The following is a 21,726-nucleotide window of genomic DNA, read 5'->3' as shown; positions in this document are numbered from 1 at the left end:
CAACCAACCCTCTGCACCGCGCTTCTTCCTTTTATAAGGAGCCAGAACTCGCGAGGTTTTAAATATCTCAGGCAGCATGGGTCCAGAATGACTCAGCAAAAAATCCATCCCGGCTCCAACAATTAAAGGGATAGATACGCTGTGAACGTCAGCATGACTTTAGAGTTTCAAGATCAAGTTATCCTGGTGCAACTTTAACAATTAGTCACTTCCAGAAAATTGTTGAGAGAAGGGTGTTGGCGACAGGGAGGGAGAGAGAGAGAGAGGCTGGAGAGTAAGGAGGTTGTGGCTCATAAAGGGAATGAAAGTGTGGATGGCAGAGAATGATTGTGTGGTAATGAAAGAGAGAGAAAGTGGTATAGAGTGAGACAGTGATTGCTGGAGAGAACATGAGACAATGGAGGCAAGAAGAGGGTGTAGTAAGGGAAGTGAGACAGAGGGAGATGGCTGGTATGAACAGGAAGGATGAGATCAGGCTAGTAGTAGAGAGGGAAAGAGGAAGGGACAGCGACAGCGTGGGGGTAGGTGGTAGTGAGGGAGAGAAAGTAGTATAGAGTGAGAGATGGTAGTGGAGAAGGGTAATGAGGAAAAGGAGAGGGAGGTGCATGATCAGGAGAGGATATCAGATAGCAATGGGCGAAGGAAGAGAGAAGGGGTCACTCTCAGCAAGCTTGATGCCAAGTTGAAATACTAACAGAGGGGAGATTGGAATTGAGACCAGCCTCTCGTAAACTAAGCAATAAACCATTGTGCAGTTGAACAACTTGCCTGGTTTATTAAATGAATCAACGGGTAGGCGGATTTCTTCTCTGAGTGGATTGTGTGATCCAAGCTAAAGGAGCAACAGGAAGCTTACTAGTAATCAGACTGATTTTAAATAATCAAACTCCAGTTTTACAGTTCCACATTAATAGAGTCCTTAACTTTGTTCTTTTCATACCTGAGGCAACCAGGCTAATACTGAGAAATATTTACTACCCTATGTTTGGGTATGTCAACTTTCTAAGAATATATTCGAATCATTTTCTCCATTCATTTAATATACTAGTAAAAACAGCCTAGGTTGTTTTGTATATGAGTGCCAAGACTGGGGTAGTTCTCCACTGTATTTTTTTTCTGTGTTGAGTTTTTGTTACCTATCATTTCTAAATTGATTGTTTCACATCAGACAGTTGTTGAAAAAAAAGACAAAATTCCTTAACTTGCATAATTCACTTTTAAAATAGGAATTCTAAGACTCAGTTGTTTGCTGATCTAGCAGATCTTAGCTGGAAATAGTGTGGGGACCACTGCAATTGTTCATGGTTAGGAAGAGGAACTAATCTGTCAGAATTTGTCTTCAAGTATATTACACCATTGCAGGGGGTGGTGTGTCTTTTGGATGAAGATAGTCATATTTGACTGAGAGTCACATTTTTCTCCAGCATTGCCAAATACTGTTTGAACATACTAAACAAAAAACAAAAAGAAAGGTCACTGGGCCTGAAATGTTGATTCTGCTTTTTCTCCACAGATGCTGCCAGACCTGCTGAGTTTTTCCAGCTGTTTCTGTTTTGTTTCAGCATTGGAACACGTTGCCATGAGAAACAAAAGACATGTATTTCTATGTAGTAGTCTTTTGCAAGTTCTTTGGACTTCTCATAGCAATTCAGTTTTGAGGAAGAGTCACTTAACCCAAAGCATTAACTTTGATTTCTCTCCACAAATGTTGCCAGACCTGCTGAGCTTTTCCAGCAATTCCTGTTTTTGTTTCTCATAGCACTTTATAGCCAATGGAGTACATCTGAAGTGAGTCCTTGTGTGTCAGGAATGCAGCAGACAATCTGCACATAGCGAGGTCTCACAACAGCAAAATGATCTTTACCAGGTAATATATTCTTCTGTGACTTTGATTGAGGGATAAATATTGGCCAGGACCCCTGGGAGAACCCACCTGCTCTTATTCAAAATTGGTGTCATAGGACCTTTTACATTCACCTGAGCAAATAGATGGGGTTTAATGTCTCAGCAGGAGAACAGCATTTGCAAAGTGCAGCGCTCCCCTCAGCATTGCATTAGAAATCAAAAATGACCTTAGGCAAGTTTCCAGAGGAAGTCTGTTGCTTGTGGACTCTTGTGCAAAATAAATGCAAGATCTTGCATAAAGCCAATCCTTTGCACATTTGGTAACTCGCATTGGAACCCATTTGCTCTTTGTAGCTCTGTGAAATGTCTTAGAGTCTTTTGTTGAAAGTACAATGTAAGTTGTGCATACAGAAGCTAACAGAATTGATTAAACAAAGGAAAATTACAGAGGACTACTAGTATAGAGAATAGAATCCCTACAGTGTGGAAACAGGCCATTTGGCCCATTGATTCCACACCAATCCTCTGAACAGCATCCCATCCAGACGCAGCCCCCTGTGATATCCCTGTAATCCTGAATATCGCATGGCTAATCCACCTGCACACTATGGGGCAATTTAGCATAGCCAATTCACCTATCCTGCACATCTTTAGACTGTGGAATCGAACCTGGATCCCTGGTGCTGTGAGGCAGCAGTGCTAACCACTGAGCAGTAATTTAGGTATTATTAACTACTACGTTTGTTTGTTATTTGTTAGAAATGTTTCTCCTCTAATAAGAATAAATTACATTTTTAGAGTACCTTTAATGCAACAAGGCATGCCATTGGAGTTTCAAAAGCAAACTTTGACAGTGAGCGTTATTGGGGCAGATGGTCCACAGTTTGCTGAAAGAGTTAGACTCTGAAAGTGAGGAAAGGGAAGCTAAGAAGTTTAAGAGAGTCAATTCCAGAGATGATGACCTAGGCAGCTGAATATGCAGCCAGTAATGGTAGGCAACTAAAAATGATCTCCGTTGAAAGATTAGGTCATGTGATTGATTGTCAGTAACAAAAGAATATGCCCAATTCTCTTCAAATTCTGTTATATGTAGTTCTTTACAATAGTTCTTCACTAAGAACTGGATTGTGAGACTGTCTTACTCACTTATCTGGAGTACATACACCATATTGGCCAGACCTGAACTGAACCTGAATCCAGGATCAGAAAAGAATGGAAGGCTAGCATCTGGTTGACTTCCACACCCTATCTCCATTCTCCCACCTACCTCTCCACTGTCTATTCAGCAGGAATTGGTGGCTTATAGGATTCTAGGTAATCCAAGACAGAGTACAGAAAAAAAATTGTGGCTGTAAGAGGTATTTTCAGTGTTGGAGGTGATTTGCAGTGCCGTAACTGTGACTCTATTTTGGCAGCATTTTGGGTGCAGTCATCAGGTGATTCAAAATAAAATAATGCAGCAGAGAATTATTTTTGTCCGAGACTTGGGGATGGGGAGAAGTCAGGGGTGGTGAGGTCTGGCTCAGGGGGTGGGTAATTTCTAAGTCAGATTAATGAGTCCATACATTCCTTCCACAGGAAAATTAGCACATATACAGAATGCCTGCATGGCACCACTTGATGGCTCATCTGCATATTTAACTGACCACTTATTGATTAACAGAGACTGCCACAAGGGTTTTCAATGCGTGGATGGGACACCCGGCTCACCCTCCAGGGCAAAGCTTTGATAGGTACCTGAACGAGTCTTGGTAGCTCATGAGGCCTCCTCCAACTCCTTCAATGTCCATGAGCCAGCCACTGCTGCTGAGAGTTTCCCCTCCACATCGGAGTTGTAGCCGTTGTTTATTTAAGTGAAGCAGAGAGCCTATATGTCTAGATTGTCACGTCTGTAATCATTCGCTGGATGAGGAGGGAAATGTCTTAATTGAGGAAAGCCTTAATCTGGGAAGAGTTCCCCAGGGGAGGGGAGTCTAAAATTAGAGGGCATAGGTTTAAGGTGAGAGGGCAAAGATTTAAAAGGGACAGCTTTTTCATGCAGTGGTATGTGAATTGAATTTATTGTAACATGTACCAAGGCACCGTAAAAAGCTTTGTCTTGCGAGCAATACAGGCAGATCACACAGTTAAGTAGCATAGTTAAGTAAATAATAGGTAAACAGTGGCCAAAACAAAAACACAGGTACAGGTGAATGTTAAGAGATTGTGAGTCCATTCAGTATTCTAACAACAGTAGGGTAGAAACTGTTTTGAAATCGGCTGGTGCATATGTTCAGGCTTCTGTACCTTCTCCTCGATGGTAGAGGTTGTAGAAAAGCATTGCCAGGGTGGGATGGATCTTTGAGGATGCTGGAACGGTCTTGGATCTTAAATGGTACAGTTGCTATACCAGGTAGTGATACATCCAGACAGAATGCTCTTGATGGTGCACCTATAAAAGTTGGCAAAGGGTATTCGCCGTCATGCCAAATTTCCTCAGCTGCCTGAGGAAGAAAAGATGTTGTTGGGCCTGTGTAACCAGTGCGTCCACATGAAGAGTCCAAGGAAGCTTGTTGTAGATGACCACTCCCAGGAGCTTGACAGTCTCCACTCGTTCCACCTCTGTGCTGTTAATGTGTAGGGGGGCATGAGTAACATCCCGCTGAAAGTCAATAATGAGTTCCTTGGTTTTGCCGGCATTGAGAGCTAGGTTGTTCTCAGTGCACTATTTTTCCAGGTCTTCCACCTTCCATCTGTAGTCTGTTTCGTCGGCCATCTGAGATTTGACTGACTATGGTAGTGTCATCAGCGAACTTGTAAATGGCATTATGTGTATATATGGAACGAGCTGCCAGAGGAAGTAGTGGAGGTTGGTACAATAAAAACCTTTTAAAGGCATCTGAATGGGTATATGATTAGGAAGGGTTTAGAGGGAAATGGACCATATGCTGGGAAATGGGACTAGATTAATGTAGGATATCTGGTCAGTATGGACGAGTTGGACCAAAGGGTTTGATTCTGTGTTGTACATCTCTATGGCTGCATCTCACAACGGGGCACTCTGACCGGCACAGTTTGTGTTGACTCAAACTGTGAGTCTAAATGTAGAAAATTCTGCCCTGTTGCTGTGATTAATTAATTCAATTTTTCCTCACAAAATATACTTTATTCATAAAATTGGAAAGAGTACATTTTCACTTGAAAATTACAGAATTGCAGCCTTGATCTGATTGAATGGCAGAGCAGACTTGATGGGCTGAACAGCCTCCTTCTGCTCCTATGTCTTATGACTCTCAAGCTAGGGATGGACAATTAATGCTGGCCCAGCCAGTAATGCCTACATCCCATGAATGAATAAACAGAAGCAAACTTTTTGCAATACACTCTGAAGTAGAATTACAGAATCCCTACAGTGTGGAAGCAGGCTATTCAGTCCATCGAGTCCACACTGACCCTCTGAAGAGCAGCCCACCCAGACCCACTCCGTCTACCCTATCCCCGTAACCCTGTTTTTTGCATGGCTAATCCATCCAGCCTGCACATTCCTGGACACTATGGGAAATTTAGCATGGCCAATCCACTTAATCGACACATCTTTGGACTGTGGGATGAAACCAGAGCACCCAATGGAAACCCACGTGGACAGAGAAGGATGTGCAAACTCCACACAGACAATCACCCAGGGCTGGAATCAAAGCCAGATCCTTGGTGCTGTGAGGTAGCATTGCTAACCACTGAACCGCCATGCCACCTGCAACTCTGTATAATTGCAATACTCTTGATAATATACATTCCTCATTTGGCATATAGTTTACACCCCCTCAGTGCTCTATGGTTAAGAGGCCTTCAACAACAAGTTAACTAAATTTTGAAGCTGCATTCATTAGAAACAAGAGGGTAACTAGGAAGAAGTTAGAACCACTCAAGAATAAAGGAGGGAACTTGTGCTTGGAAGCAGAGGATGTGGGCGAGATCCTAACTGAGTTATTGGTGTTGATATTCACCCAGGAGAGGGACATGGAGGCTAGCGAGATTAATGTGGACATACTAATGTGCTAGGGCATTTTGAGATCAAGAAAGAAGTGATATTGGATCTCTTGAACAGCATTAAGGGGGGATAAGTTCCCACGGCCCAATGGTATATATCCCATTATTGAGAGAGGCAAGAGAGGAGATCGTTGGGGTCTTGACCAAGATCTTTGTATCCTTGCTTGCCACTGGAGAGGTCCCGAAGGACTGACAAATGGCTAATGTTGTTCCTCTGTTCAAGAGGGAACGTAGGGATAATCCAAGAAATTATACACCGGTGAGTCTCACTTTGGTGGTTGAGAAGCTACTGGAGAGAATTCCTGAGGATAGCATTTACATGCATTTGGAAAGGCATGGCCTAATTAAGGACATTCAGCATGGTTTTGTGCAGGGCTGGAAATCTAACTTGGTTGAATTTTTCAAGGAGGTGTTGAAAGTGATCGAAGAGGATACAACAGTGGATTTTAGTAAGGCTTTCGACAAGGTAGGCTCATCCAGAAGATTAAGTTGCATGCGATCCACAGTAACTTGGCACTTGGATTCAGAATTGGTTTGCGCTGAAAATGTGTTGCTGGAAAAGCGCAGCAGGTCAGGCAGCATCCAAGGAGCAGGAGAATCGACATTTCGGGCATGAACCCTTCTTCAGGAATTGGTTTGCCCATAAAAGGTATGTGGTGGAAGGGTGTTTTTCTGCTGGAGGTCCATGACCAGGGGTGTTCTGCAGGGATCCGTATTAAGACCTCTGCTGTTTATGATATATATTAATTTTTTGGATGAAATTGTAGATAGTTGGGTTAGTAAGTTTGCAGAAGACTCAAAGCTCGATGGAGTTCTGGATAGAAGGTTGTCAAAGGATACAGTGGGATATAGATCAGTTGCAGATATGGACTGAGAAATGGCAGATGAAGTTTAATCTGGGTAAATGTGAGGTGTTGCAATTTGGAAGATCAAATGTTAAGGAAAAGTATACAGTTCATGGCAGGGCTCTGAACAGCATTGATGTACAGAGAGATCTTGAAATTAAAGTCCCTGAAAGTGGCCACACATGTAGATAGGGTGGTGGAGAAGGTGTATGGCATGGTTGCCTTTATTGGTCGGGGAATGGAGTACAAGAGTCAAAATATCATGTTGCAGCTTTATAAGACTTTGTTGAGGCCACACTTGGAGTATTGTGTTAAATTCTGGTTGCCACATTACAGGAGGCATGTGGAGGCTTCGGAGGGGGTGCAGAAGTGGTTTACCAGGATGCTGCCTGGATTAGAGAATCCTTGAAAGTGGAGTCGCAGATAGATAGGATAGTGAAGAAGGCGTTTGGTATGCTTTCTTTCATTGGTCAGAATATTAGTCAGAGTATAGGAGCTGGGAGGTCATGTTGCGGCTGTACAGGACATTGGTTAGGCCACTGTTGGAATATTGTGTGCAATTCTGGTCTCCTTCCTATCGGAAAGATGTTGTGAAACTTGAAAGGGTTCAGAAAAGATTTACAAGGATGTTGTCAAGATTGGAGGATTTGAGCTACAGGGAGAGGCTGAACTGGCTGGGGCTGTTTTCCCTGGGGTGTCGAAGGCTGAGGGGTGACCTTATAGAGGTTTACAAAATCATGAGGGGCATGGATAGGGTAAATAGACAAAGTCTTTTCCCTGGGTTGGGGGAGTCCAGAACTAGAGGGCATAGGTTTAGGGTGAGAGGGGAAAGATATAAAAGAGACCTAAGGGGCAACTTTTTCACACAGAGGGTGGTACGTGAATGGAATGAGCTGCAAGGGGAAGTGGTGGAGGCTGGTACAATTGCAACATTTAAGAGGCATTTGGATGGGTATATGAATAGGAAGGGTTTGGAGGGATATGGGCCGGGTGCTGTCAGGTGGGACTAGATTGGATTGGGATATCTGGTCGGCATGGACGGTTTGGACCAAAGGGTCTGTGTCCGTGCTGTACAATTCTATGACTCGATGACTATGAGAGGCTTGAAAAACTCAGGTTGTTTTCTCTTGAGCAGCGGAGGCTGAGGGGAGACTTGATAGCAGTCTATAAAATTATGAGATGCATTGATAGGATTGATGGTCAGAATCTTTTTCCCAGAGTTGAAATGTCTAATACTAGCAGGCATGCATTTAAGGTGAGAGGGGGAAAGTTCAGAGGAGAATGTGAGAGGCCAGTTTTTTTACAAGGAGAGTGGTCGGAGTCTGGAATGTGCTGCCAGGGGTGGTTCTGGTTTAGGCACACACACTTGGGGCATTTAAGGGACTTTTAGATAAGCACATGGATATACAAGGAATGGAGGGATATGGACCAATGGCAGGCAGAAGGGATTCGTTTAATTTTGCATCATGTTCAGCACAACATTGTGAACTGTTCCTGTTCTATGCTCTGTATTCTATTTAGTTTCCAGCCCCTCAGTGCACTACGGTTAAGAGGCCTTAGACAGCAAGTTAATTAAATTTTGAAGTTGCATCAGATGCTTTGAATATACCATAGGACCAGTAAAGCTCTGCAAATATTTCCTGTAGCTCCTGTAAAACTACATTATGTGTCAGTATATTGTAAAGGTGCCTTGTTTGATTGTGTTGCTTCAGTTAACCCTGTGTTATGACACTTCTTGTGGCATCCTATAGATAGGAGCAATGGCACATTCTTGGCTTGCTGAGATAAGAAATAGACACTGACAGAACTGAACACCCATGGGTGTGTCGTATAACCTGCTATATTCATTGCATCTGTCTTCAGCCGTCAGAATTTCAGCAGGAAAGCTTCTTTAGAAATTAAACAGTCATGAAGCATTTAGTCTTTGGTGCGCGCAATAATCTTTTTTCATTATTATTTTTAATTTGAAGGGGAACATCTACTTACTGGACAAACAGTTTTCTGGGAGCAGGAGGTTCTATGTGTGAACAACTTGAAATCCTCATCTGTAATGCACTTAGACTCTTTAACTGATCTGCTGAGCCTTTCTGCACCTGTCAAATTCTTTATACAATGTGTTTGCCAAGCCCATGAAGACAATGGGTTGCCTTGGGATATTTTGCTACATGGAAGATGTTTATTAAATCCAAATTATTTCAATAGAATTTTTCTTCTGGGCAGTTACACCAACTGGGTGGTATTCTATGACTCTCAATGAAATGCCTTTTCAGACATTGATGGTCCATTTGACTTTAAAGAAATCAAAATTTACGTGAGGCAAAGAAGAACAAGTTGCATTTATATAATATTTTTCAACTCCACAAGACATCCCAAGCACTTCACGGCCAGTGGTGGATTTTTGGTGTTGTCACTGTTGTAATGTAGGAAATGGCACAGCCATTCTGCACGGAGCAAGCTCCCACAAATGATCAAAAGAACTGTTTATTGTGATGCTGATTGAGGAATAAATGTAAGGCAGGACACTCAGAATAACTTGTCTGTTCTTCTTTAAAATAGTGCCATCTGATCATTTACCCGAGCAGGGAATTCAGCCTTAGTTTAACTTCTCAAGACAGGGTGGCTAAGAAGGCATTTGGCACACTTGCCTTCATTTCTCAGACATTTGAGTATAGGAGTTGGGATGTCATGTTGAAGTTGCACAGGACATCGGTGAAGCCTCTTCTGGAGTATTGTGTGCAGTTCTAGTCACATTGTTATAGGAAGGATTAAACCAGAAAGGGTTCAGAAAAGGATTTCCCAGGATGTTGCCACGGATGGAGGGTTTGAGGTATAAAAATAGGCTGGAACTTTTTTCACTGAACTGTAGGAGTTTGTGATGTTATCGAGGTTTCTAAAATCCGTAAGAGGTATAGATAAGATGATTAGCAAAGATCTTTTCCCTCAGGGGTGGAGGGAGTTCAAAACTAGGGGGCATATTTTTAAGCTGAGAGGAGGAAGATTTAAAAAGGACACGAGGGTCAACATTTTTACAGAGAGAGTGGTTTCTGTGTAGAATGAAATGGAAGCAACACCAGGAAGCCTGGATTTATTGTTGCAAACCTGCCAGATCGATAAAAAAGGAGGGACTATTGATCTTCAAATTCCATTGGTTCATTTAACGCCTGTGGCTCTTGTGGAAGGAATTGACTTTAATAAGGGAATGAATGACTTAGAAATGGCCGTATTGATCACTTGGCATACACAGGTTGCCAAGTTTCCTGAAACACACGTATATTGGACAAAGCCAGTCTGAGCTAAAATTGTGATTTCACATAAGGGCAATGAAACCAATCAGGCAGCAACCAGAAGACATGAAAAGGTCACCATTTCCTGTCAGATTCGCACCATTATGAGGATCTTCATATGTTAGAGATGAAATGTTGGGTGGAATTTTCCAAGGCCCTGAGAAATAGGGCAATAGAACCAACTGGGAAAATATGATGAGAATGGAATTAATAATGAGATTTTCTACATCAGCAAAAAGGAGATTTAATTTTTCACTCAAGGTCTTATTGATTAGATGAAGAACTATGTTAATGAGCAGTAAGTGGTCTCGACATCACTACTACCTAATCTCATCTCATTTATACACTGTCTGTTATTTTCTTTGGCAGTGCAGAGAAACAAGGTGGTGACAATTCCCAACTCGAAAGTCTATGCAGGTTTCAGGCAGCTGCAACTGACTGGCATCTTCTGTGGGCACTTTGGACAGCATGCCTCAATATCTCATTGTAAGCTCCATGGAAAGCAATCATCTTCACCCTCCAACCATGAAGTTTTCAATAACAAAGTGGCATAGAAACAGGGATAGGCCATTCAGCCCATTGAATCTGATTCACCATTCAAAACAATCATGGCTAATCAAATACTTTAATGTCTTATACCCATCCCATCTTCACAATGGCTTACACCAAGGTAGTTATAAATCTATCAACCTCTAACTTAAATATACTCAAAAAAAAAATTATTTACCGGACATACAATTTTTGAGTGCGAGCAGCAGCGGAGATAAGACAAACCCAGAAGACTGCAGCTAAGGTAAGGCAGTTTTAAAAAATAAATTACTTACCAGTAGCAGACAGCGGTGTTTTCCCTTTCACAGAAGGAGCGGGAGCAGCGTGGGAAGTGACGAGGACCAGAGGGGCAGCCGGGAAGGAAAGCAGCGACCATATATATCAGCAAGGCGGGCTGAGGTGGTGGGCTGAGGAGTGGCAGATGGAGTTTAATTCAGATAAATGTAAGGTGCTGCATTTTTAGGGAAGCAAATCTTAGCAGGATTTATGCACTTAATGGTAAGGTCCTAAGGAGTGTTGCTGAGCAAAGAGACCTTGGAGTGCAGGTTCATAGCTCCTTGAAAGTAGAGTCGCAGGTAGATAGGATAGTGAAGAAGGCATTATTGATCAGAGCATTGAGTACAGGAGTTAGGAGGTCATGTTACAGCTGTACAGGACGTTCGTCAGGCCACTTTTGGAATATTGCATGCAATTCTGGTCTCCTTCCTATCGGAAAGATGCTGTGAAACTTGAAAGGATTAAGAAAAGATTTACAAGGATGTTGCAAGGGTTGGACGATTTGTGTTATAGGGAGAGGCTGAACAGGCTGGGGCTATCTTCCCTGGAGCGTCGAAGGCTGAGGGAGACCTCATAAAGGTTTATAAAATCATGAGGGGCATGGATAGGATAAATAGACAAAGTCTTTTCCCTGGTGTGGGGAAGTCCAGAACTAGAGGGCATAGGTTTAGGGTGAGAGGGCAAAGATATAAATGGGACCTAAGGGGCAATGTTTCAATGCAGAGGGTGATGCGTGTGTGGAATGAGTTAATAGAGGAAGCGATGGAGGCTGGTACAATTGCAATATTTAAAAGGCATCTAGATGAGTATATGAATAGGAAGGGTTTAGAGGGATATGGGCCAAGTGCTGGCAAATGGGACTAGATTAGGTTTGGATATCTGGTCGGCATGGATGGGTTGGACCAAAGGGTCTGTTTCCGTGCTGTACATCTCTATGACTCTATAGTAGATGAGATACAGTTACGTTCAAAAGGTATTTGGGTAATACATGAATAGGAAAGCTTTGGAGGGATGTGGGCTAAATGCAGACAGGTGGGACAAGTTTAGTTTGGGAACATGGTTCAGCATGGTCTAATTGGACCGAAGGGCCTGTTTCCATGCTGTATGACTCTATGACTATATCATTTGAAAGACAGCACTTGCAGCAGTTCAGCACAATCTCAGTAATGTACCAAAGTGGCAGCCATGATCTTTTGGCTCAAGTCCTGGAGTGGGAATTGAACTTGTCAAGTCAATGGTGAGAGAGCTATCAACTAAGCCAGTACTAACTGACACAAGGTGTAGCCAAAGTGTTTCCAGATATTATGTGTTAAAACTGAGGATATATAAACATAATCATTGTTAAAATCCCCCAAGGGCAGGGAAGATATTACAGTGAATAAAGACTCAATCCAAAAATTACATATTTATTTTGAGTTTGGCTATTTAAGTGACAATGAACTTGCCCAAAGCCAGAAAAGCAAAATACAAAAGCAAAAGACCGCAAAATAAATACAGAGACAGAGCAGGTCTGACAGCATCAGTGGAGACAGGAGAAGAGTATATATTTTGAGTCAAATATGACTGTAATTCAGAAGTGAAGAAAGTTGGGAAAGTGTTTAGATTTATGTCATTGCAAAAGCTGGAAAGCAGCAAGTGCAACAGAAGGGAAGATCAGGAGAAGGTTAGTGACTGAGGGAGAGTACAGATCAAACATGTCACAGAACAAAGAGCATAGGAAATGGTAATGGTTGCAGAGAACATACAAAACATAGATCCAGAGTAGGCGTTAGCAGTAAGTGCTGATAGCAGAGTGTATGTTAGCTTTATTGACAGCAAGACCATGAAAACAAAGCAATTTTTGAGGATGGAAGTGGGAGTGGGTGGAAGGTGGGTAAGAATCAGGTTCTGAAGCTTTTGAACTTGTTGTTGAGTCTGGAAGTTTGTGAAGTGGCAAAGTGAAAATGAGGTGATATCCCTCCACATTATGTTAGTGGAACTGTGCAGCAGATCTAGGGCAGAAATGTGAGCATGAAAACAAGATGTCATATTGAAATAGCAAGCAACTGGAAGGTTGGGGTCATACCTACGAACTAAGTGAAGGTGGTCTGCACATTGGTCATCCAGTCTGTGTTTAGTTTGCCCTGTGTAGGGCATTGTGAGCAATGAAAACAGTGGACTAGACTAAAATGGATACAAGTAAACCACTGCTTTATTTGGAAAGAGTGGACAATAAGTAGGGAGGAGATAAAAGAGCAAGTGTTACACCCTCTGCAAATGCATGGGAAGGTACCATGAGAGGGGGATGAGGCACTGGGAGTATTGGGGAGGGAAACATGGTATATTAGCAAACAGAACTTTGCTACCCCTGTACTGTCTGCATTTTGAAGGGACCACACATTTTAAAAGTATTTTGTCAGTTGCATGATGCTTTGGCACATCTAAGATCATGTACGGCAAGATACAAATGTAAGGCTTTTGTTCTTCCTCTTTAGGGTGCCAACATCTACCAGGAATGAAACTATACATTATTTGTGGAACAGAATGGGGGAGGTGATATTTGTTTTTCCAAGATTATTTTACTTAGGGTTGGCGGAAGCAAAAGAAGGCAAGCTTTCATGTTCTGAGGGCTAATAGATAAACCAGCAGGGTGGGGAACAGTTTCACTGAATTGTTGAGCAACAGTTTTGGTAAAAGTCCAAAAGGCATCTCTCCTGGTTTGTAACATGATTGCAAAGGTGCAAGGGCCATCAAAGTTGATGCAACCCTCAGATTTCAGATCATCAGACGAAAATGTAGTCAAGCAATGGAAAGACAGGCTTGGTTACTTAGAATTCAATAGAATTTCTGGCATAGATACAGGAAATTCAGCTCAACTGGTTTATCCTGGTGTTTATACAGCTTACAAATGTCCTCCTGCCCCTTTTCATCTCATTTTCTAATTGTGTCCTTCTGTTATTTTTTCCCTCCCTCTTATGTTTTATCCAAGATCGCTTTTCACACTTTATCTCAACACGAGTTCCAATTTCTCACTATTCTTTGTGTAAACAAGTTTCTCCTGAATTCCCTACTGGATTTATTGTTGTCTACAATATTTTTGTGGCCTGTAGTTTGATCTCACCTTCAAGTGGAAACATCTTCTCTGTGCCAATTTTATTGAACCCTTTCATAAACTTAAATAGCTCCATCAGGTCACTCCTTGATGTACCTAGAGAAGATAGGAAATGACCAGAAAGCTGATAAAATTATAAGCCACAGGACTAAGAACAAGAGCAATACAATGTTAAGGAAAAGGGCAAGAAAACCTGAGAAAAGTTTTGGGCAGCATGGTGGCTCAGTGGTTAGCTCTGCTGCCTCATAGTGCCTGGGACCCAGGTTTGATTCTACCCTCTGTCTGTGTGGAGTTTGCACATTCTGTCTGTATCTATGTGGGTTTCCTCCAGGTGCTCTAGTTTCCTCCCTTGGTCCAAAAAATATGCAGGCTAGGTGGATTGGCCATGCTAAATTGCCCGTAGTGTCTAGGATTGCAGGTTGGGTGGACTAGCCATGGGAAATGCATGTTACAGGGATAGTGTAGAGAGGTGGGTCTGAGTGGGATGCTCTTCGGAGATTTGGTGTGGACATGATAGGCCAAATGGCTTGCTTGCTTACTGTAGGAATTCAATGAAAGCTTTACGGCACAGTGAGTTCTTGATATCTGGAATGCATTGCCCAAAAGCATGTTGGAGGAAGTTTCAAATAGACTTTCAAGGGAGAATTGGATTGATATCCAAAAAGGAAAAATGTGCAGTGTTACTGGGAGTGGCAAGGGAGCCGTGCTAACTAAATTATTCTTATGGAGTGCTAATGCAGACATGTCAGGCTGAATGGCCTCCTGTGCTGTCACAACTCTGCGGTTCTGTGATAAACAGCATCACAGTAAACATAAGGGGATTGGGGTGAAATATGAAAATTTCATTGCCAGTTTTGCATTATCACTGACTCTATTGGCACAGTAACAAGGAACAGAAGAGTAGAAATAGCAGGTGGATTAGGTGACAACAGCAAAGAATTCTTTCAAAATACTATCCTTGATTCAACAACACGGGTCATTAAGAGGTGAATGAAAGTATCTTGGCACCTTTCCAAACTACGACAAGCCAGATCCCTGTTGTCTGTCTGTTCTTAAGGGTTGGATAGATATATTTTATTGAGCGAGTTTTTTTTTTAAAGTGCCATCGACTTGATGTCTCTAGCAGCCCTTGCAGAGAGAGGATGTGAAACCAGTACATGATTTGAAAGCAAAGTGGAATTCACAACAATCCCAGGCTTTCATAATGTGATTAATTTGCAATTCCAATGAAGTAAACTGGGAAACTGGACTTAGCCACTGTGTAAGCTGGGGCACATAATCCAGCCCAATTCTTTCAGTACAGCTCTCAGGGAGTGTTACATTGTCTTTGTTGTTGTTTTTGCGTTGAGACATTAAAGTTCCACTTGCACTCACAGGATGGAAATAAAGATCCTGTCACACTATCTTTACATCTCAACCAATATTCCCCAAGACAAATAATCTGGTCATTTTTTCACTGCTATCGTTTGAACCTTGCTGGGTGCATTTTTATTGCTATTTCCTGACAATAATAACCAGCAGTCACAGCAGTGACAATACTTTCAAAGTACCTCACTGTATGAGATGTACATTAGGATTTGATAGACGTGTTCAAAATTATGAGGGCTTCAGACGTGATAGAAAGAAACCACTCCCTCTGCTGGGAGGGTGGGGAGGACACTAATATACAGTGAATGGTGAAAGAACCATTGGAAATGTAATTGGAGAGATGTACAGCACGGAAGCAGACCCTTCAGTCCAACTTGTCCATGCCGACCAGATATCCTAAATTAATCTAGTCCCATTTGCCAGCAGTTGGTCCATATCCCTCTAAACACTTCATATCCCTGGATGAAATATCTTCACAGAGGCCAGTATCCTGTCACCAAGTCACCCTTTATTTACATGTGCCAGTCCCTAGACCTGAGGAGACCCTCTGAATCTCCTGTATATATTTTTTTAATAACCTAGTTTTTGAATCAACCTGTTCAGAGATATTATTACACACCTATGGATCAGGTGGGACTTGAACCCAGGCCTCTCTGGTCCAAGGTAGGGACACTACCATTATGTCACAAGAGGGCCCCAATTTCCGGTTTATAATATTTTATTAAACCATACAGTTTACAAAACAATTAACATTAACAGCTGTATACAAAGAAACAGCAATTTTACAAGGGAGAGGAATGGCAAAGCCTGACCTCAAACCCAACCATACAACCAGTTTTCAGGGAAATGAGGACAAACCACAAATCCCAATTTCTGGGGGTTTATCTATTTTTTTCTTTTTTTCTTTAGGAAGAAAGAAAACACCCGAGTGGCCAGTGACGAGCAGTGCCCTACTCATCAAAGGGCAATGCTGTGTGATCAAACAGTGAAGGGGAGGGCAGGGATTAAATCAAAATAGAGTTGGAGGGGGAAATAATGCACTCCACTCCCTGCGGCGCCCACCTCTCCCTGAAAAACTCCAGGGTGTTGGTGGACACCGCGTGCTCCTTCTCCAGAGACACCCGGGCTCTAACATAACCGTGGAAGAGGGGCAGGCAGTCGGCCCTAACGACCCCCTCCATGGCTCGCCTTTGGACCTGTTTATGGCCAGTTTGGCCAGGCCCAGGAGCAGACCCATGAGGAGGAAATTCCTTTTTTTTCTATTACCCCCACACTACCGCTTAACTGCGGTAGTGCTTATTTTTTCCCCAGCACCCATGTGGTGTGTGTGCAGGTGTGAGACACAGTGAAGAAATTCTGGTTTTTAATTTCTTTTGCAAGAGTTTCTAGTTTGGAACGCACTGCCTGGAAGTGTGGTAGATTAAATAACCTCACAGAAGCCAGCATCCTGTCACTAAGTTGCCCTTTATTTACACATGGAGAGTCCTTGACACTGATCCAGCTCCTGCAGAGCCAGCTCTCAGAGTGAACAGAATGTTTGACACCCCTGTCTTTTTTTAACTCCCACACTACCGCCTAACTGCGGTAGTGCTTATGTTTACCCCAGCACCCATGTTGTGTGTGTGCAGGTGTGAGACAGTGAAAGACACAAGGTGCACGAATCTTTATTCAAATTTCCACCACCAGGAAGAAAGGAAACACCTGAGTGGCCAGTGACGAGCAGTGCCCTTCACATCAAAGGGCAATGCTGTGTGATCAAACAGTGAAGGGGAAATTCTGGTTCATATCTGTCAGGCAGGTCCATGTTAACAGCCTCAATCTGGGATCTCATAGCCAATAAGATCCACCTGTCCTTCGTTCCAATCACTGCGATGGTATAATGGGTAAGATTTGGAATGCAAAGTTTTGGAGTATGATGGAGGCAGATTCAATCCTGGATTTCAAATGGAAACTGGATAAGTGCCGAAAGTAAAAGAAATTGCATGGCCTTGCACTAAAGGAGTGGGAGTAACTGAGCTGCATTTGCGGAGAGTCAGCACAAATATAATGAACTGAATGACCTCCTGCTGTGCTAAAAGTTTTATGTGTTCCTCCATCCTGAAGTCGTGAATACAAGAGTCTTTTGTCTTTCATATTCACCACTGGCTTCTAGAATAGGATCAAGTGAGAGAACAGGAAGTTGCCCATCCTTCCTTTACAGAGTTCAGCTCCACCCCATATGACTAAACTACTAGCATTACACTTGTAGAGGGGGAAGATAAAATATTTTACTATTTAATTAGTGGTGAAACTTCTTATAGTGAAGTCAGGATATGGATGAGATGAGAATACACAGCTTGTAAAACTTGAGACATAATTGAAAAGGAAGTCAATCTGCCTCTCAAGCTTGATCTTCTGGAGATAACCTAAGAGTTGGACATGAGCTGACATTTTTCCTGTCCTTCCCAGTAGAATACTGGCACACTGTGCAGTACACATGACTGCAACAGAGAAAAAGCCCACAGTGCGATTCAGGGCAGAGCAGAGCAAAGAATTCTCCAATGTCATGGCCAGCATTCTCTCTTGCATACAAAATAAAACCAATATAATGATGCCCACACTTTGAAACAATTAACTGCATGTAAAGTGTTGTGGGATATTATGGAGAGATTCAATATGCCACAACACAAAATATAAGTTTTTTTTGTAAATGTCAAAGCAAATCTAAAGGTGCAGTTTATACATTGAAAGCTGCAAAAGGCAATTGGTTCTCTGAAGGTTAACAGTGGGAGACAGATGGTTCTGACAGTCCTGGCTTGGAGAGCTATTCACATTTCTACAAGGCAGGTGTGGATGATGGATTTTACCCAGGAATATGACCGTTTCCCAACTCTGCACCCATGCAATCCTATTGTTGTAATTTGCTTGTCCCATCCAGGGTAGCAGCCCAAATGGCAGAAGGGGAGGTAAAGTTGGATTTCAGTCTGGTCCTGGGTTCTCACATCAGTTGAAATTTCTGCTGTTTTACATCTTGCTGAACAGAATGACTCTGTTGTTGAAGTTTTGTGTCTTGCCCCCATGAGGACAAAGGCAAGAATACTAAATTTCAAATTTTCATAACAATTTATACTCTAGGAGAAAAGGATTCTGATTGGTTGGCAAGTCAATTCTGATTGACATTGGCATGGTGAGAGAAACAGGAACTATAGGTTCCTCAAGCTCACAGGAAATTCAAAAAAGGCAAAAGGCTTGAGCATATTCCTTTTGTGTGCAGAAAATGGGCCCATGTACAAATGTTTCTGTTGCGTCAAGCAAGGTTAAATGAGTCATGTTACAAGCTCGGCTAGCTACCTTTGTTTTAATTGTTCATGTAAGTATGAGAACATTTGGAATTAATCAGCAAGTGTTGCCCAATTGTGCAGTCACATCTAACAGTCGATGTTTGGTTTATGCAAGTCGGGAATGGCCTATTATGAACAACCAAAGGAACATACTGCTTTGCTATTTTGTTGGTGGCATTAGTGAAGGAGATAGTGATAGCTGTGGTTATACAGGGACAATGAGCAGAATACTTGCTGGTGACAAAAATTTTGGAAACACTTGAGAAACAACAGGTGCTAAAACTAAAAGATAACCTCAGCCAATATGTTTTTGTTGCAAAGAAGCATGCTGGTACTGTTAGGGAATACTAACTTGAAGAGGAAGTACACTCTTGGGCCTTTATGGGTTAGAATAATGCCTACTCTATGGCTCTGGATGGGACTTGAAATTATAGCGTTCTGATGCAGAGCTGCGAGGTCTATCTACAAATCAAAATCTGTAGTTTTACTTATAATTACTTTTTAAGAAAATAACTTCATCTTACTTGCCACCTTTCACAATCCCAAAGCACTTTACAGTCATTGTTGTAATAAAGGGAAGCAGGACAGTCAATTTGTGCACAGATACCCATCATAAGGAGCAGGTCTTATGCGCACAGTGGATAGTGTCTCTGTCTCTGAGCCATAAGTGTGTGAGTCATACCACAGGACATGATGGCCAAGAAAAGCATTCATGATGTGGCCAAACAGGGTTATTATCAAAAAAATCAAAATACGCCAGATGTCGGAAATCTTAAACAAAAGCAAAAACTGTTGAGAAACTCAAGATTTCTAGTAGAATATGGGGGGACAGAAGCAGATTTAATATTTAGAGTCTAATATAACTGTTCTTTGGACTGAAGAATAGATGCTGTCACACCTAGTATGATGAGTATTAACCTGCAAATCCTTCCAACACACACCAGTGGCAGGCTGAAAGAGTGGGAGAGGTTCTTGTTTAGCCATGCGATGGTAAGAACCTTGAAGCTTCTACCATCACTAGTTCATGCTTCAGACTACAAGAAGAGTGTTGCCACGGCAACTGGGATTCCCAGAGTAAGTTGTAATGCAGCACCTTTGCCCCCGCCATAAAAACCAATGATGACCTGATGTTAATTGAGGGATAACAATGGGAGAGCACCTCTGGTCTTCTTCAACTTGGTGCCACCAGATCTTTTATAGCCTGCTGATAAGACATACAGAGCCTTAATTGGTTTAACATTTCATCTGAAAATTGTTACCTACACCACTGAAGCAATCTTTCAGTATTGCATTGGAATGTCAACCTAGATTATGAGCTCAAGTCTGGGGTGCATTTTGAGTTCTTCATGTCCTATCTCAGACAAAATTGTGTCAGTCAAACAGAGATAGTTCTGGTGAATCAAACCCCTGGAATTGAGAATTTAACTCTTGCTATTTTTCTTTAACTTTTAACCAACTTACCTTAAAAGTTGCTAAAGTAGGTCAGTTCAGTTATCAGATCCTCCTAGTGCTTCAAATGCATGCAAATATAGCTTTGAATGTGTAAGAAATGTCTTTGGTTTGTTTGGATGGTGTCAAATTTCAATGTTTGTTTCCTTGATATGCTACTGTACAGGACCAAACTGCATTTGTGACTATGTATATTTAAAGTTTTTTTTGTGAATAAAGTGTATTTTTGAAATTAAAAAATTTGATAATGTCCCCCTTTTCTGGTCCACACAAGCAAAGCAGTGTTTGTTCCTGATTTTAACTATCATAATGGTCAGTATTAGATTACTTACACTGTGGAAACAGGCCCTTCATCCAAACCAACCCTCCAAAGAGTAACCCACCCAGACCCATTTTCCTCTGAATGATACATCTAACACTATGGGCAATTTACCAAACCTACACATCTTTGGACTGTGGGAGGAAACCCACGCAGACACAGGGAGAATGTGTAAACTCCACACAGTCACCCAAGACTTGAATTGAACTTGGGATCCTGGTGCTGTGAAGCAGGAGTGCTAACCACTGAGCCACCATGCTGACCGAAGGGCAATATTGGGAAATACCCAAAAGACTTCGTCAAATTAAAGAAAGTTTTGATGCTTGATCCCCAGTTGATGGCGCTCCAAGACCTCTAACTTTTAAAAGCAATACAGGTTATGAAATTTCCCATTGCCAGTGTGACTTTGTTGAAAATGCTGTTTAACCTGTTAAGTAAGGAAGGTTTGAGAGTTGACTTAGAACTATTATATTGCCTTTCCTTCACAGTTGCTGGGTCAAAAATCCTAGAACTCCCTTTCTAATAGCATTATGGGGGACCGACACCCATTAGACTCCAACAGTTTGGTGGCAACTTAGCAGCACCTTCTCCTGGGCAAATAGGGAAGGGCAATAAATGTTGGCCTGGTCAGCTACACCTACATCCCAAGAATGAATTTAAAAAGACATTCTGAAGCAGTGGCTTAGTAGTAGAAAATAAAAGGGAGGAGGGTAGGGTGTTTTGTCACTTTGTGGGCAAAATAAATTGACAGGTGATGCGGTTTGATAGAGAGATGTTTCGTCTTGGTAATATCCTACAACAATTTGAATTTATTTGGTGCATTACATTTAAAATATCTCAAAGTGTTTCACATGTACGCAATCAGACAAAAATGCACAGCAAGCTTCATCAGAGAAACATTGCACCAGGTGACCAAAAGCTAGGTTTTAAGGATTGTCTTAAAGAAGAGAGGTAAGGATACAGGGATGAATAGGGGGATTTTCAGACGATGGTATTGAAGGAATCAACAGTTGATGGAAAAGAGTGAAAGGTGTGGATGGATCATGGGGTAAGAGAGTGTTTTTAGGTCTAATTGGGTTGCAGAGATCCAAAGGAAAGAGATCGTGATGGGAGGTGAGCATGATGATGAAAACTTTTAATAATAAGTAGTTTGCAGACTGAATAACAACAAAAATCAGTGATTGCATGTAACTTCATCTGAGTTAAGATATGGGCAGCAGAGAAACATAAATTTATGGGTGGTAAAAGATGGCTGACCAGTTAGAATATTGGAATAGCTGAGTCTAAAATACAAAAAGCAAATGCATGAACAGTTAATTAGCTTTTTGTTGCTATACAGATAAAGGAAAATGTT

The sequence above is a fragment of the Chiloscyllium plagiosum genome, unplaced genomic scaffold (genome assembly GCF_037043375.1).
Source record: "Chiloscyllium plagiosum isolate Xiang-an unplaced genomic scaffold, Cpla_swu_hap1 HiC_scaffold_45, whole genome shotgun sequence".
NCBI classification, from domain to species: domain Eukaryota; kingdom Metazoa; phylum Chordata; class Chondrichthyes; order Orectolobiformes; family Hemiscylliidae; genus Chiloscyllium; species Chiloscyllium plagiosum.
This window is presented reverse-complemented; position numbering follows the sequence as displayed.